General features: G+C 35.9%; 1 long non-coding RNA gene across 2 annotated transcripts; it reads right to left on the bottom strand.

The window, feature by feature from the left end:
• Positions 1-7,984: 7,984 nt before the first annotated feature.
• LOC136303379 (uncharacterized) lies at positions 7,985-11,702 on the bottom strand. Of its 2 annotated transcripts, none has more exons than XR_010724215.1 (3): positions 11,088-11,702; positions 10,714-10,796; positions 7,985-10,256 (listed from the first exon to the last, which is right to left on the bottom strand). It is a non-coding gene; the product is annotated as an uncharacterized lncRNA (long non-coding RNA). The 2 variants fall into 2 exon arrangements; XR_010724214.1 differs by having other exon boundaries at positions 10,741-10,796.
• Positions 11,703-12,197: the final 495 nt, after the last annotated feature.

Genomic DNA, 12,197 nt, shown 5'->3' with positions numbered 1-12,197 from the left:
TTTTCATGTGCAGGCAGAGAACTATATCTTTGTAACTCTTATACCAAACAAATTAAGGTGCTATGAAGGACAGAATTAATTGATATGTGGATAGATAAGATCATTCAGTAGATTATGCACGTTTTTCTCTTTTTATCAAGACAAAGAAATATTTAAAATCTTTCTTTTCAAATTTTCAATCTTTATTCCACAATAATCTATTGACTGGAGGACAGGGGATATGACAAACAAACAAACCAACCAACCCAAATAAAACTAAACCCACCAGAAAAAAGCATGTTTAAAACTGAATCTACACCTACTATATCCTAATAAATTTCTACTGAAAGGGAAACAAAACTCTTCTTACTGTGCTCTGTATCTTTAGAAGAAGGACTGTTAACCATGCATGGAGAAAACAGCCTCCCTGGGGACTGGTATTGTCTGAAGAGTAATGACACTGAACCCATACTTCTCATACTGGCTAACTGTTGGCTCATCATTCAACACTCTAGTTAGTCTCAAATATATCAATTCATTCAGGAAGCTAATAGTCCACCAAAAATGACTGGGATTTCAGTCTACAATGAACATATCTGAAAAATAGACTTAAAAATGAGGAACCACAATAATATGCCGCAGTGCCTAAATTCCTTTCCATATTTAAACTCAAATTAATTTCACACAATACTTACACTGTTTCTTTCTATTAATGGAGCATGTTAATCATACTGGAAACATGTTTGTTATAGCAATATTTTGTAAATATTTTTTAGTGTTTCCAAATGAGCAATTCATAAACAAAGTATATGGAGGGTAATTACATGAAACAATTTTGGAACTACAAAAGAAAAGATTTTGCTTTTAACATAATTGAACTAGTTTTTGTCATGAAATTGGATTGACATATTTTGGAGTACACAGTTGTAATTGCTTCTGGAAAAGTAAGCAAACAACCAAAAATAAAATCAAAGCAAACAATCAAGCAAAAATAATTCCTTATCTGCCCAAGCGGTCTGGTGAAAGCAAAAAGAGAGACCTAACAAATATGACTTATCTAGATGCGAGCAAGAAAAGGGATTTGAGCTCTTAGAGAACTCAGAAGGCAGTCCTGAGTTTTCTGGACTATATAGCTCTAGATAAATTATATTTGAGGATCATAATGAGAGATGTTTGTATGACAGAAAAATATATTATTTTTATTATATATTGTGTTATTAACTCAAATTTCTGTACAAACAGAGTAAATATTTGGGCAGTGGAAAGAATTCAAAAAAGCATAATTTGGTGTCTCTTTATGATTCCGGGTTATCTTATTAAATGCCAGGCTAACACACTGCAAACCATTATGCTCTGTTTTCAATGAAAATGAAATCCTGAAAAACACCTCTAAAACCTTGTGCATAGATTTTTTTAATGTAAATTCAACCATACATTTCAAATTAAATTAAAATAGGAGGAAGAAAGGTTCTATAAATCTTTATCAGTGAACACATGCCCAACTCTCACAGAAGACATATGCTTCATGAAAAAGTTTCTTATGTCATGTCTTCTGCCACCTTCATTCATTCCAGTTTCTTCCATCATATTGCCAAAATACTATTCCCAAAAAGTGCATGAAGATCAAAAAAAAAAAATTTAGAACAACAGAAGGAACGTAGCAATTGCAAAATCAAGTGCAGGAGGAGGGTTTATTTGCTTATTTTTTGTTTTGGTTTTAATTTCTCTTCTTAACCATTCTTCATCTCATCATTTACACGCCCATTTATCTAGCATCACTTTTCAGTCATAGAGGACTTTTACTTCTGAATTGCACTTGGCCAAAACTATTCCATACATGATGCTCTGCAGGAAACATTATCAAGTTAGACTTCTATCTGCACAGGTATCTTTCTATTGAGGAGGAATAATATGAGATGGAAGTCTAATGAGGTTAGTCTGTGCTTCAGTAATTTCTGTTGGACACTAACTTCATTAAAGTCGAGGTTTTTGACCAGTTATTCTTTCTAGCATCTATATAAATCCAAAGTTACAAGTAAAGAAGTACTGACAAGACAACTTAGCGGCTGTGGTGCCATCCAACTTTCAAGTGCTCAGTCTGAGACTCAGATATCATATTTCTTTCTGTCCATATAATACACTTGGTTAAGAATCATTTAAGAATTTATGTTGTGTAAACACAAACATAATGCACAGGCAAATCAGAGACTTCTACAGGGTTTTAATACACTATAGCAAAAAAATATATAAAACAGTGAAATGTGAAAAAAATTCCTAATAAATAGGAACTAGTAAATGAAATATGTCAAATATTAAAAAAAATATTGTCAGTAGAAGACGTGTTGTTAGGTACCTTAAACATCTGTAATTTGAAGGAGAGAAGGAGGAGGACACAGGGACTGTGTTATATCTGTCATGTCACTTTGAATGGTAAGGCAACTGATGGTGCCAAATCTTACCATTGACCATAATATGCAAAGCACAGATTTAACTTTCAAAACCACATGTGAAATCTGAGCACAATAGATTTTTTTTGTGTGTGCAGTCCAGTGCTCATTTGCATCTTGCATGACCTTATACTTACTCTATTCTATGTTCTTACCAATTTCTGTCTTCTGCTCACAGAACCATAATTTAAAATCTGCCTTAGAACCTAAACTACATTTGGAAAAGGACCTGAACACTGTACAGGGCAGGGGAACTAGAGATTATAAACTTTGCATTTGCTGTTTGTTAGCAGCAACGCCAAAAAGACTTTAATTGTGAGAAACATTCAGAGAAGGGCCAAGTTCCAGACAATATGTGTACAGAAAACCAGACCCACTGACGGGCTATTTTCACACTCGTAAAATATCCAAATATCTTTTGAAGTTTAGTGTACAAAATTATAATAACTAATAGGTATGCTTCAGCTACATTTTCTTCCATAAATAAATATTGCAATGCAATACATAGCTAAAATAGAGATAATAATTTTAAGTTTTCAAAGTAAAACTCCAGCAATTGGTGGTAATTTTCTTTATGGCTAAAATGAAGAGCACTGAAGGAATAATCAATACCTCTGAAAGCAGAATTGACTTTGAGTGCATTTTTAAATTAACTTCTTAAATCACAGTTTGCTCTTAATAACATTTTAACATAATGAAATATTTTATTGTGCTTGCAGTGCTCACAAATGTAAACTATTTTTTAATTAGCTAAAATCTTTCATTCTCGAACTTGATGACAAATCTTCATACAGAAAACATAAATACAATGGACTGCAAAATTCTCAGCCACAACTTTGTAACTAACTGTTTTTCCCTGTTCAAACTTTGTAAGGATCATTTAAGGATGCAGCAAAACAGGGATCAATAGGGAAGAAGTAATTGAGGTCAGTTAGGAGAAGGCTGGGGCACAGACAGGCAGCGGCAAAAAGGGAGCCAAGACACAGGAAAAGCAGTAATAAGGTGTGTTAATGTTGAAATTGGTGCTGCCTGGGTGCACCTTCTGGGCAGTCCTACACTTGATGACTGTAGCCTAAATCAGGAGTGTAGACAAAACTTGTTCCTCTGAGCATAACACAGGAGTCATCCCTGCAGGAAAGACACCTTAGAGGAGCACACCTGGAGAACAGAGTGTCTCCAGGTGACGTCTTGTTCCCGACAGCACCCACGTATGCCTGCCGCTTCTAACAAGAACAAAAATTTGACATAAACATTTCCACGCAATTCATGCAATTCATATTTTGGATTTTTCAGCTGCGGCTGTACTTGCAATAAGAAAAATGGATCCAATGGAAATAAAATGTCAACATTTATTAATTTGGAGAGGTCAAAGCAATAGTTTTCTGAATTATTTTTTTTTAATTGCTGGTATTCATGGTTTAGGATTTGTCCAAGCACAAGTAACAGTTTTTACTTTCAGTAGTACCAGAATGCTTTTTTTTTGACTTACAAGACTCACAAAAAGATGGAGATGGGGAAAAAAGCAAAAGGTAGACAATGAAGACTATGCACACACATGGGATAGATTAAACTACTAGGAAAGTTTTGCCTGAGATATGGGAAGCTTGGTTTCCTGTGCCTGAGGAAGAACTTGAATTAGTATCTTGAATTTATTGTGATTAAATGGTTCCTACTCACCTTAATATTTGGTATCGCATGCATACACATATACAACATTGCTGGACTGCAACTCTCCTAAATGGTGTCAGCAAGAAAGCTATAAGCTTAAGTACATGAAACGCACTAGGGAGAAGAGAGAATTTTTTTTTTCAGAAGTATTTGTTAAATTCCTTATTCAGTTTGCTTTTTTTCATGGAGGCTCTATGATCAAATGAAGAACTTTAAATATTCACCGCCTACTATGAACAAAATACAGAATAAACTACAAAAAATGTAATTTACTGAGCTGAGAATCAAGTGCTACATGTTAGAGAATCCATTGCTTCAAGAAGACTAAATATGTATTACTTTTATTATCAAGTAAATTTCAACAGAACCTAATTGTGCAGTCCCTCCGCCCATCCATCTCTGTATCTTATACTTCTTGTGCAAAATGATTTTTCTGTAATTTTTTATTAAACTAAAATATTTTCACTTCATTTATCTTAGATTTATACATCTTGCTCCACATAAGGAGCAACACATGATGAACTCTGAGCAGGAAAAACATAAACTTTCAGATGGAAGCAGCAGAAGTCTACCCCAGTAATGATAGTTTCTTTTCTTGATTAGAAGAAAATAAATATGGATCTAGAGAAATGAAGGCTCCCATCTCACCTTCTATAGATTAATCCTTCATTTGTAACATTATGAAATCCAATAAGGATTTTGTTCTATAGCAGTTTAGTGGATTCAATAAAAAAGCAAGCTTATCAAACTGTGAAGCATTTCAAATTTCACACAGTACAGCCAAGATGAAAAAAGGGTTACTATGTGACCAAATTATAGGATGCTATTTAATTATTTTAAGAGATGAAGAAGGAAGAGTTTGTATGCAGGCAGATTTAGAAAAGAAAACCCTGTATAATCTGGAATGGTTTCAGTTTTAAGTAAAGCCCTCACTTAGCTGTCCATTATGGGTTTCTTTTTCCAAGTCAGTATGAGTCATATTCATTAAAATTGTCATATTTCAGCAACTCTGACATTCAGAGACAGTTTTCAGATGTATCTTTGAAAACGTTCCTTCTGTTGTCAAAACACCGTGGAAGTTACAGCCTCAACAGCACTCTACACTCAGCTGATGGAGACATGGATGTAAGCAGGAATGGCGGCAGTGACTTTGGAACTCAGATGCAGGCAATGCTTCACAAATTAATTCTGCAAGTTCTTCTCGTTGCAGAAGTGACTTGTGCAACACTCTAGTTTACATTTCTGGAAAAAAAATTATGTGGGAAACCCCAGAAATCAATCAAAAAAGACATGGACTGAAATGTAAATAACAACTTTTCATTTCTTTCAGCATATGCCATCAAATTTTGTGTTTTGCATTTGTATTCTTACCAAAAGAAATATCCTAGGCCCTTTATGACTCCGTTTAAAAAAGAAAGTTGCACTATTAAGTCTACTGTAAGTTGGTCAGAAACTTAGAGTAGGGCTTTCAGCTCTGAAATTCTTTTGTGAAGATGCCTAACTCATATCCATCCAGATATACCTCAAATCCTGTAGACAACACTTGTAGTTAAATCCTTTCCTTAGCTGTTATTTTATACTTCTATTGTCTTCCTGGTCATCAGGATTCTTTATATTTTCAACCATATGACACCTTTATATATAGTCTAGAAGTAACTAAGATGGTAATTTAACCTTAAAACTTGCTGGATCTGCACACCTAATGCAGCTGCAGTATTAAGGCTTACAAAATTTCTTTTCTGTATCTTCAGTGCTTTGCTTATCAACTGCATTGAGATGGAAAATGTGAGGCAAATACAGCATATTATTACTTCCCATACAATTTAGGTTAATAAAAATGCCATACTGGGATATTTTCCAAGAATTGTTTACTGCCAAATGTTAATGAATACTAATTTAAATTTAATCAGGACAGCATTTCACAAAAATTTTGAATTAAAAGGAAAGCATTTTTCTATTGCCAAGAGATAAGTGGTGTTCAACAAAGTTTAAAATATATCTAAAATTCAAATTTGATTTTGATACACATTTTACTAAATACATATCAAGTGGTATAAAAGCCAGTTTATTTGAGAATAGCATACAATCTACTTAACAAAGAGATTTAATTTATGATTAAATGTTAGGTGCTTTGTGAGTCAGATATCAGTGAGCAGCTATCATTAAAGGTACAAAGATAAATATTCACGAATAAAAAGAAGCATATTTATTATTGAGAAATTTATGTCAATTTTTAAGATTAATTATTCTTTAAAAATTATAAAGTATACCAATATTAATAATCGGAAGGCAAATTTCAGATAACTATTGAACCTGAAATCCACATAGAACGATAGAATGGTTTTGATTGGAATGGATGATGATCTTTTTCCAATCCCCCTGCCATGGGTGGGGAACATTTTATTACACCAGGTCGCTCAGAACTCCAGCCACACATCCAAGAATAGAACATTCACAACATCTTCAGCCAATCTGTTCTAGTGCTTCACCACCCTCTCAGGAAAAAAAAAAAAATCTGAATACATAATTAAACATTTCCTATTTCAGTTTCAACCCATTGCCTCCTTGTCTTGTCACTACATGCTCTTGCAAAAAGTCTTTCTCCATCTTTGTTGTAGCCTCAGTTCTGGTACTGGAAGACCACAATTAGGTCACTCCGAATTCTTCTCTTTTCCAAGCTGAACAAACTAAGTTCTCCCAGCCCTTCCTTGTAGGAGAGATGCTCCATCCCTCTAATCATCTTGGCTCTCCTCTTGAATCATGGTGGCTCTCCTCTGGATTTGCTCCAAGGGGTCAAAGTCTTTCCTGTACTGGGGACCGCAGAGCTGGGTGCAGCACTCCTGGTGGGGTCTCACCAGAGAGGGGTAGAAGGCAGAATCACCTCTCTTGACTTGCCTTTGATGCAGCCCAGGATATCTATAGCTTTGTGGTCTAAGTGTACGATGTTGGTTCATTTTTCATCTCTCATCCCCCACTACCACCCCCAAGTCCTTCTCAGCAGGGCTGCTCTCCATCAGCTCACCCCCAGCCTGCATTGAAACTGGGGATTGACCCAACCCAGTTGCAGCACCTTCCATTTGATCTTAATGAACCTAATGACATTTTCATGGGCCCACTCCTCAAACTTGTCCTGCTTCCTCTGGATGCATCCCCTCCTTCAGATGTGTCAACATCATCATCCAGCTTAGTGTCACCTGCAAATTTGCTGAGGGTGAACCTGATCTCACTGCCTACGTCATTGATGAACGTACTACGTAACACTGGTCCCAGTATGGACCCTTGAGGGCCACCACTCATCTCAGATGTCCACAGGGACTCTGAGTCATTGACCACTTCTGTCTAGATGCAACTTTCCAACTGACTCCTCATTCACCTAACAGTCCACCCGTCAAATCCTTTTCTCTCCAATTTAGACAACAAGGGAAAGATTTTCTCTTCTGATTGTCTGCAATGCTTAACTGCTAAATTACTTCTGGCTCCTTTTGGCAAATCTGTCACTAGTCATCTTCAAGACTAATCTGTCATTAAAACGGCCAAGTTTCAGCAGCCTTTCTCCATTTGGTCACTGGGCTTGTGATCCTTTCCCTGTCTTCAGCAAGTTAACAGCAGCCGAGATAGCCATGGCAAGGGAGGGAATACATACTGTCAGTGTATTGGAAGCAAAAGGGTAAGCAAGAAAGAGCTGAGTCATTACTTAAGGGGCACCAAACACTGATGCTGGGAAGGATGAAGTGTTTACAATTCTGCTTCAGCTTTCATTAAGGAGGTTAGGGATTAATAGACATCACACTAAGACAAAATAAGGAAAAAGTTTTTTAGATATAGCTCAGATGAAATTTTATTGTTGATGAACTTTCCTGCAGGGGACTTAAAAAAGTGAGTGAGGAAAGAGAATAAATGATCTTCCAAAATATTAGAAAAGAGCAAAAACTTTTTTTTTTTTTTTTTTTTTTTTAATGGAGGAAAATTGCCCTGGCAAACTGGGTCCCATTGTGGAAGAATATGTTAGTACAAAAATATGGAATATCAAAAGATGTTTATTGTTTAACAGTACATTATGCCCTAAAAAATAGCATCCAACCAGATACCTCACCTCATTAGTATGTTTGAAATATCAAGGTATTTCAGATAGTGCCTGGTACTATTTTCTTAAATGACCTAGAAAATTACAGTGAAGAAAAATCTGCTGCAAGGTAAGAATATAAATGGTTGGAAAATGGTACTCGGCTGCTATTCATTGCACAAAGTAGCACAAGAAAAAATGTTGTGGATGTTTACATACGTATTTGTCTTTCCTTAACTACTGTTTAATAAACTTATCGTTTTATAACAGAAAATAGAGTACATTATTCAATTTGCAGATCACTTTAGACTGGAATAGGCTTTGGAGACCACATTAAAATTCAAAGAGACTTGAGAAACTGCAGTTGTTTGTCTTCCAAAACAACTGCAAACTGAATGTTTGCTGACAGTAATGCATTTTTGCTTAAAATAGTAGGAAAGATTGCTGTTGTCTTCACTTAAAAACTACATCCTGATAGCAAAACTGCACATATGAATATTTTGGGGCAAATAAGAAAATTGCCCAAAAGTTTACAATAATGATTCTCTTACTTGGTATTTTCTTCAGTCTCTTTCTTTAGATTACCAGAAATAATGAGCTTTCTCTTTTTTGATTTTCCAGGTGGCAGTGCTTTGTAATGCCCATGTAACTTCTACTGGACAGGTAACACATGTTCTGACCATCACAGTATCCTAATTACTGACCCTTTTTGTTAATTATGCCTTCTTATTAGTTATATGCTGTAGCCATCGAACTGCCAAGCTCAGGATATAACAAAATTATGAAAAATATTTCCATCCTTATTTATACACTTGCAGCTACAAAGCAATGCCTCGATTTTACATCCTAAATTTTATTTATATGTAACCTCATGGAGCTGCTACATACTGGAATAAATTGGAAAAAAAGAAATAGACTTTCCATTAAAAGCAGAAAAATATCTGGCAGTTATACTTTGAGGAGAAAGTTGAGGGGAGAAGGGGAGAAGAGAAACAGAATGAGAGAGAGATTAAGTAGAAAGATATCACCACCACATAGATTTTTGTGGCATCCTGCCGGTCCTTCTTCACCACAGGTAGGGTCCCAGAGTCATTCTTGTCTACAAAAACACTTTTGAACAGTCCAAGTCCCAGGTAACCCCAGGGCAGAGATGCCATTCCCACAACCTGGACTGGCATGTATGTGTATCCTTTCCCACAGTTTGTGACCATATAAATTTTTTCATCTGGATAAGTCTTATCTCAAGTCCCCACAGTCTGCACACTATGGTGTGCTAACTGTGAGTCTTCACCTTTGTTAGACATGGAATTAAGGCCTTCCTGTTTTGCCACCTGTGCTTATCTCAAATTCCTGATGTGGTGGCTTATCTTATGGGAACTTTTTTCTTTAACAGTGTTTTGAGAAATGCAACTGCATTCTTTAAGTCCTCACAAAATTCTACCTCTAAAAAAACCTGTGAGCAAGGGATTAAAAATATGGCATAGTTTGTCAGGTAAAATCAGAGAAAACACAGCATGAAAACAATTCTGCAAACAGAGAGAATTATAATTATGTGAAACTTCAAATACATACTAATGTAAAAAATAATTTGATAGTGTCCATAACATAGAGTCAAACCTTTCTACTTTTGTACTATGTACTTAAAGCCAGAAAATTTCAAACAATTTTTGATCTTAAATTGTTATGTTAACAGTTGTTACTCTAAGTATGATGACATTTGGATGGAAAACTATCAGGTTGTTCAAAAATTACAATACTCTAATCTGAATCACAAAGCATTTTTTTCAAGGGAAAATCTCAACAGTATACACTTTGGGACCCTCAGTTCAAATGAAAGTGTGAATAAGCAGTTAAAAAAAAATTCTCAAATATTTGATTTTCTAATTTGGTCAGACACTGAATGTAAACAATCAAAAGACCATTTATACACATAATCATAGACAAAGCCCCATATTTCCCTTTCAAAAGGAAGGATAAGAGAAGCAGACAAGAGCTTGTTTTATTGCCTTATCTTCAGTGCTGAAGAATTCTTTTAAGGAAGTAATATATTTCTGCAAAAAATACTGGAACTTCTTCTTCGCTTCTTCTTAATGCATTATCTGATTGTGATATGAAATGTGAAAGAATGAAACGGATTGTAAATAAAGATTTCCTTGTCATTAACAGTTGCTTGAAAATTAAAATGGCAGTCAGAGATTTCTAAGAGCATAACTACATGTGCATTTTCTTGTTAGGATTCCCAGAAAGAGCATGAAGACAGAAGTTGTCCAAACATCCACCATTTCGTGAAAACAACAGAAAAAAAATCTGTAACCATGCAATATAAAATTTTAAACTATTCTAATTCATGTGACGACAAGGCACTTGATACAATCAACAAATATCTCGATTGCAACTAGAAAGTTTATTATCATGGACAAAAAGCTGGTAACTTCTTAATCTGGAAATATACAATTTTACAGAATCTGGGAATCTGTCTACTGAGACTAGAAAATACTGGAAGTATAAGGTACTAAAAGTTTGGTGCTATATAATAACTCAAGTGAGAGAATATACCTCTGGGAGAGCAGGGGTCTTACATACCATCAGAGATGGGGAAAATAGGGAAGTGCTTCTCCTATTAGTGTGTGTATATTTTCCTATAAAATAAAACAACAAAGAAAATTATAGGTCAGATTTATTAAACAACCTCCCCCCCCAAGTTTCTTTTAAAACAATCTGTTCACAGAGGGACATTAAAAAATATCTCATACAAGGTTTTCAATGGCAAAATTCCCCCAAAATCATAATTTTTTACCTTCAAAAGAACCTTTAAGCTGAAATAGAAGCATCATAAGGTCATGTCTAGAACAGTAAACAGAATCTCCCTGTGCCTGTTCTCTGCTCTGTTCAGCCTCTGGACCCAGGCCAAATGGCATGGCATCACTTACCTCCATATGGCTAAATGCTCCTTTCCTCCAAAATGCTGGCTGTATTCAAAGTGCCTACTGAGTATGTTCCCCAAATTATGCTAACTTCTGAATGAGGTCGAAAGGTACTGGTTTGTACAACCAAAAACCATTCTAAGACCAATGCCTTATCAGTATTGACCATATTATGCCAGTCACATTGGCACTATTTAATTTAATTAAGACTAATATAATTTACTACTACATGTGTATTTGTAAAATTCTAGCAGTTCCCTTTTTATAGAGCCTATTTTGCAAACCATCAGTGTCTCTATTACTGTGATTTGTCAACATTTATTGGGAAGTTTTCAATTCCGATTAAAAAATAAACATTGAATAAAAGATCAGCCAGAATATTTTTTGAAAATAACATGAAAGCAAATCCGTTCTAAGAAGATTCTGAGTCACAAAAAAATGACAGTGCGGCGGTGCCTGCGTTATCAAGCTCGGGCCAGCCCTGGCACCGCTGCAATCTGGTGGGACTGGGGTGGTCAGGAGCATTAGCAAGACGATGGCAAGGAGGAGAAAGGAGGGACTCTCGAGAGGTTCACTTAACGCAAGTTCATTGGGATCCAGCGTGGAGCCCTCACCTTGGGATGTCTGCCTCAGGAGAGACCAAAACTGTCCCACGGGAGCAGCTTTTAAAGGGGGCGTAACACAGGGGAGGGTTCAACCAGGGACCAATAGGGTGCAACAGGGGAGTGGCTCACAACATAACAGACATGTACAACAACCCATCAGTACGAAGTGGGAGGGGGCAGCATTGATCCTGTCCAATCACTCAACACCTCTCCTGGAATCTTCTAGGTGCAGGGAGGGGCCCCCAAGTAATGGACAGGACCAGGGAGTTATATAACATATGATTGACATATAACTGTCACTAAGGAACAATTAATCATAGAACTGTATCTGGAGAGAGGGCAGGGAGAAACCAAAGGCAAATAACAGAAAGGGGTACAAGGAACAAACCATTTGACAATATGACATTAACTTGTGAATAATCATTAAATCAAAAATGCACCCCCACATGACAGCAACTATTATTGGATCTACTGAAGAAAAACCACCCTATATTTTTTGCATCACTAGTAT

Source organism: Chamaea fasciata, unplaced genomic scaffold (genome assembly GCF_029207755.1).
Source record: "Chamaea fasciata isolate MVZ Bird 193981 ecotype frontalis unplaced genomic scaffold, bChaFas1.0.hap1 SCAF_32, whole genome shotgun sequence".
Lineage (NCBI taxonomy): Eukaryota > Metazoa > Chordata > Aves > Passeriformes > Sylviidae > Chamaea > Chamaea fasciata.
Note: the sequence above shows the minus strand (reverse complement) of the source record. Positions and strands in the feature narration are given on the sequence as shown.